Source organism: Triticum dicoccoides, chromosome 3B, assembly GCF_002162155.2.
Source record: "Triticum dicoccoides isolate Atlit2015 ecotype Zavitan chromosome 3B, WEW_v2.0, whole genome shotgun sequence".
Lineage (NCBI taxonomy): Eukaryota > Viridiplantae > Streptophyta > Magnoliopsida > Poales > Poaceae > Triticum > Triticum dicoccoides.
This window is the reverse complement of record NC_041385.1, coordinates 608,267,881-608,274,024: the sequence shown is the minus strand read 5'-3', so window position 1 is coordinate 608,274,024 and position 6,144 is coordinate 608,267,881.

The following is a 6,144-nucleotide window of genomic DNA, read 5'->3' as shown; positions in this document are numbered from 1 at the left end:
ACCAGAAGGCTCGATGGCTCCATCGACCATCCACAACAATCCCGCCCGGAGGGAGACTTTTTCCCCGGCCAAATCTTCGTATTCGACGGCTTCGCGCTATGTGCCAATTCGGTTGGCCATCTAGAGCAAATCAATAGCTACTTACCTGGTCATCAGATTAGTTTTGGATACCTAAATTACGTCGCTGACATCCGAGGAGACTTGATCTTCCAAGGGTTCGTGACCTCAACTGCAGCTCCGGCCTTAAGCCCGGAACTCGAAACCGAGTCTGAAGACGGGAGTTTAGAGCCCGTCAGACTCTCCACAACCATAAAGCTCAACACCGGAGACATGGAGGGAATCGTTTCACCGGCCAGACCGGAGCCACTCCAGGCCCCATCCATCCTCATCAAGCCGGACTCACCTCCGTACCTCAAATCCGAACTCTCGAGGTCTGCGTTATACGAGCCCGGCCAGGGAACTCCTGTCCTGCCATGCTCCATGGATTCTCACTTCCCTGTCCAGACCTCACTCCTAAACGAGGCTCCGGACTTAATGCGATCTCTCACCATACAGAAGGATTGCTGCCGAACTGTTGGAAATATGCCCTAGAGGCAATAATAAATTAGTTATTGTTATTATATTTCCTTGTTCATGATAATCGTTTATTATCCATGCTATAATTGTATTGATAGGAAACTCAGATACATGTGTGGGTACATAGACAACACCATGTCCCTAGTAAGCCTCTAGTTGACTAGATCGTTATTCAACAGATGGTTACGGTTTCTTTACCATGGACATTGGATGTCGTTGATAACGGGATCACATCATTAGGAGAATGATGTGATGGACAAGACCCAATCCTAAGCCTAGCACAAAGATCGTGTAGTTCGTATGCTAAAGCTTTTATAATGTCAAGTATCATTTCCTTAGACCATGAGATTGTGCAATTCCCGGATACCGTAGGAATGCTTTGGGTGTACCAAACGTCACAACGTAACTGGGTGGCTATAAAGGTGCACTACGGGTATCTCCGAAAGTGTCTATTGGGTTGGCACGAATCGAGACTGGGATTTGTCACTCCGTGTAACGGAGAGGTATCTCTGGGCCCACTCGGTAGGACATCATCATAATGTGCACAATGTGACCAAGGGGTTGATCACGGGATGATGTGTTACAGAAAGAGTAAAGAGACTTGCCGATAACGAGATTGAACAAGGTATCGGTATACCAACGATCGAATCTCGGGCAAGTATAATACCGCTAGACAAAGGGAATTGTATACGGGATCGATTGAGTCCTTGACATCATGGTTCATCCGATGAGATCATCGTGGAACATGAAGGAGCCAACATGGGTATCCAGATCCCGCTGTTGGTTATTGACCAGAGAACATCTAGGTCATGTCTGCATGGTTCCCGAACCCGTAGGGTCTACACACTTAAGGTTCCATGACGCTAGGGTTATAGGGAATAGATATACGTGGTTACCGAATGTTGTTTGGAGTCTCGGATGAGATGCCGGATGTCACGAGGAGTTCCGGAATGGTCCAGAGGTAAAGATTTATATATGGGAAGTCCTGTTTTGGTCACCGGAAAAGTTTCGGGTGCTATCGGTAACGTACCGGGACCACCGGGAGTGTCACGGGGGTCCACCAGGTGGGGCCACTGGCCCCAAAGGGCTGCATGGGCCAAGTGTGGGAGGGGACCAGCCCCAGGTGGGCTGGTGCGCCCCCCCACCAGGGCCCAAGGCACCCAGGGTTTGGGGAAACCCTAAAGGGGGGCGCCCCCTTGCCTTGGGGGGCAAGGCAACCCCCCTTGCCGCCGCCCCTTCCTTAGATTGGATCTGAGGGGGCCGTCCCCCCTCTCCCTTGCCCCTATATATATGTGGGGGGTGGGAGGGCAGCCGCACCCAAGTTCTGGCGCAGCCCTCCCCCTCTCCCAAGTCCTCCTCCTCTCCCGTGGTGCTTGGCGAAGCCCTGCAGGATTGCCACGCTCCTCCATCACCACCACGCCGTTGTGCTGCTGCTGGACGGAGTCTTCCCCAACCTCTCCCTCTCTCCTTGCTGGATCAAGGCGTGGGAGATGTCACCGGGCTGTACGTGTGTTGAACGCGGAGGTGTCGTCCGTTCGGCACTAGGATCATCGGTGATTTGGATCACGAGGAGTACGACTCCATCAACCCCGTTCACTTGAACGCTTCCGCTTAGCGATCTACAAGGGTATGTAGATGCACTCTCCTCTCTCTCGTTGCTAGTCTCTCCATGGATAGATCTTGGTGACTCGTAGGAAAATTTTGAATTTCTGCTACGTTCCCCAACAGTGGCATCATGAGCTAGGTCTATTGCGTAGATTCTATGCACGAGTAGAACACAAAGTAGTTGTGGGCGTTGATTTTGTTCAATATGCTTACCGTTACTAGTCCAATCTTGTTTCGACGGTATTGTGGGATGAAGCGTCCCGGACCGACCTTACACGTACACTTACGTGAGACAGGTTCCACCGACTGACACGCACTTGTTGCATAAGGTGGCTAGCGGGTGCCAGTCTCTCCCACTTTAGTCGGATCGGATTCGATGAAAAGGGTCCTTATGAAGGGTAAATAGCAATTGGCATATCACGTTGTGGTTTTTGCGTAGGTAAGAAACGTTCTTGCTAGAAACCCATAGCAGCCATGTAAAACATGCAAACAACAATTAGAGGACGTCTAACTTGTTTTTGCAGGGTATGCTATGTGATGTGATATGGCCAAAAAGAATGTGATGAATGATATGTGATGTATGAGATTGATCATGTTCTTGTAATAGGAATCATGACTTGCATGTCGATGAGTATGACAACCGGCAGGAGCCATAGGAGTTGTCTTTATTTATTGTATGACCTGTGTGTCATTGAACAAACGCCATGTAATTACTTTACTTTATTGCTAAACCGTTAGCCATACTAGTAGATGTAATAGTTGGCGAGACAACTTCATGGAGACACGATGATGGCGATCATGGTGTCATGCCGGTGGCGATGATGATCATGGAGCCCCAAAGATGGAGATCAAAAGGACCAAAAAATGATATTGGCCATATCATGTCACTATTTGATTGCATGTGATGTTTATCATGTTTATGCATCTTATTTTCTTAGAACGACGGTAGTAAATAAGATGATCCCTCTTTAAAATTTCAAGAAAGTGTTCCCCCTAACTGTGCACCATTGCGAAAGTTTATTGTTTCGAAGCATCACGTGATGATCGGGTGTGATAGATTCTAATGTTCACATACAACGGGTGTAAGCCAGATTTACACACACGAAACACTTAGGTTGACTTGACGAGCCTAGCATATACATACATGGCCTCAGAACACAAGAGACCGAAAGGTCGAGCATGAGTCGTATGGTAGATACGATCAACATGAAGATGTTCACCGATGATGACTAGTCCGTCTCACGTGATGATCGGACACGGCCTAGTTGACTCGGATCATGTAACCACTTAGATGACTAGAGGGATGTCTATCTGAGTGGGAGTTCATTAGATGAACTTAATTATCCTGGACATAGTCAAAAGCCCTTTGCAAATTATGTCATAGCTCGCGCTTTAGTTCTACTGTTTTAGATATGTTCCTAGAGAAAATATAGTTGAAAGTTGACAGTATCAATTATGCAGACAGTAGAAGGCTTATGTCCTTAATGCACCGCTCGGTGTGCTGGACCTCGAACGTAGTCTGTGGATGTTGCGAACATCTGACATACACGTTTTGATGACTACATGATAGTTCGGTAATGTTATTTATGAAATGTCGCAAAACATATGAGATGTTCCAAGAGCTGAAATTGGGATTTCAGGCTCGTGCCCATGTCAAGAGGTATGAGACCTCCGACGATTTTTCTAGCCTACAAACTAAGGGAGAAGATCTCAATCGTTGAGCTTGTGCTCAGATTGTCTGAGTACAACAATCACTTGAATCGAGTGGGAGTTGATCTTCCAGATGAGATAGTGATGTTTCTCCAAAGTCATTGCCACCAGGCTGCTAGAGCTTCAGGATGAACTATAACATAATAGGGATAGATATGATGATCCTTGAGCTATTCGCAATGTTCGACACCGCGAATGTAGAAATCAAGAAGGAGCATCAATTGTTGATGGTTAGTGAAACCACTAGTTTCAAGAAGGGCAAGGGCAAGAAGGGGTACTTCATGAAACGACAAATCAGTAGCTGCTCCAGTGAAGAAACCCAAGGTTGAACCCAAACCCGCGACTAAGTGCTTCTGTAATAAGGGGAACAGCCACTAGAGCAGATTTACCCTAGATACTTGGTAGATGAGAAGGCCGGCAAGGTCGATAGAAGTATATTGGATATACATTATGTTAATGTGTACTTTACTAATACTCCTAGTAGCACTAGGGTATTAAGATACCGATTCGGTTGCTAAGTGTTAGTAACTCGAAATAAAAGAGCTACAGAATAAACGGAGACTAGCTAAAGGTGAGATGATGATGTGTGTTGGAAGTGTTTCCAAGGTTGATGTGATCAAGCATCGCCTGCTCCATCTACCATCGAGATTGGTGTTAAACCTAAATAATTGTTATTTGGTGTTTGCGTTGAGCATAGACATGATTGGATTATGTCTATCGCAATACGGCTATTCATGTAAGGAGAATAATGGTTACTCTATTTATTTGAATAATACCTTCAATGGTCTTGCACCTAAAAGAATGGTTCATTGAATCTCGATTGTAGTGATACACATTTTCATGCCAAAAGATATAAGATAGTAATGATAGTACCACTTACTTGTGGCACTGCCATGTAGGTCATATTGGTATAGAATGCATGAAGAAGCTCCATGTTGATGGATCTTTGGACTCACTCGTTTTTGAAAAGTTTGAGACATGCGAGCCATGTCTATTGGTGTATACGCATGAAGAAACTCCATGCAGATGGATCGTTTGGACTCACTTGATTTTGAATCACTTGAGAAATGCAAATCATACCACATGGGCAAGATGACTGAAAAGCCTCATTTTCAGTAAAATGGAACAAGATAGCAACTTGTTGGAAGTAACACATTTTGATGTGTGTAATCCAATGAGTGCTGAGGCATGCAGTGAATATCGTTATGTTCTTACTTCACAGATGATTTAAGTAGATACTGAGTATATTTACTTGATGAAACACAAGTCTGAATTATTGAATGGTTCAAGTAATTTTAGAGTGAAGTTGAATATCATCGTGACAAGAGGATAAAATGTCTATGATATGATCGTAGAGATGAGTATCTGAGTTACGAGCTTTGGCACGCAATTAAGACATTGTGGAAATTGTTTCACAATTAATACCGCCTGGAACACCATAATGTGATGGTGTGTCCGAACATCATATTTGCACCCTATTGGATATGGTGCGTACCATGATGTATCTTATCGAATTACCACTATCGTTCATGGGTTAGGCATTAGAGACAACCGCACTCACTTTAATAGGGCGCCACGTAATTCCGTTGAGATGACACCGTTTGAACTATGGTTTAGAGAAACCTAAGCTGTCGTTTCTTGAAAGTTTGGGGCTGCGATGCTTATGTGAAAAAGTATCATCGTGATAAGCTCGAACCCAAAACGGATAAATACATCTTCATAGGATACCCAAAATGGTTGGGTATACCTCCTATCTCAGATCCGGAAGCAAAAGTAATTGTTTCTAGAAACGGGTCCTTTCTCGAGGAAAAGTTTCTCTCGAAAGAATTGAGTGGGAGGATGGTGGAGACTTGATGAGGTTATTGAACCATCACTTCAACCAGTGTGTAACAGGGCAGAGGAAGTTGTTCATGTGGCACCTACACCAATTGAAGTGGAAGATGATGATAGTGATCATGATGCTTCCGATCAAGTCACTACCGGACCTCGTAGGTCGACAAGGACGCGTGCTACTTCAGAGTAGTACGCAATCCTGTCTTAGAGGTCATGTTGCTAGACAACAATGAACCTACGAGCTATGGAGAAGCGATGGTGGGCCCGGATTCCGACGAATGGCTCGAGGCCATAAAATCCTAGAGAGGATCCATGACTTTGGAAGAAATACTTGATGGTCGTAAGGCCGTTGGGTACAGATGGATTTTAAAAGGAAGACAGACAATGATGGTAAGTATCACCATTAAGAAAGCTCAACTT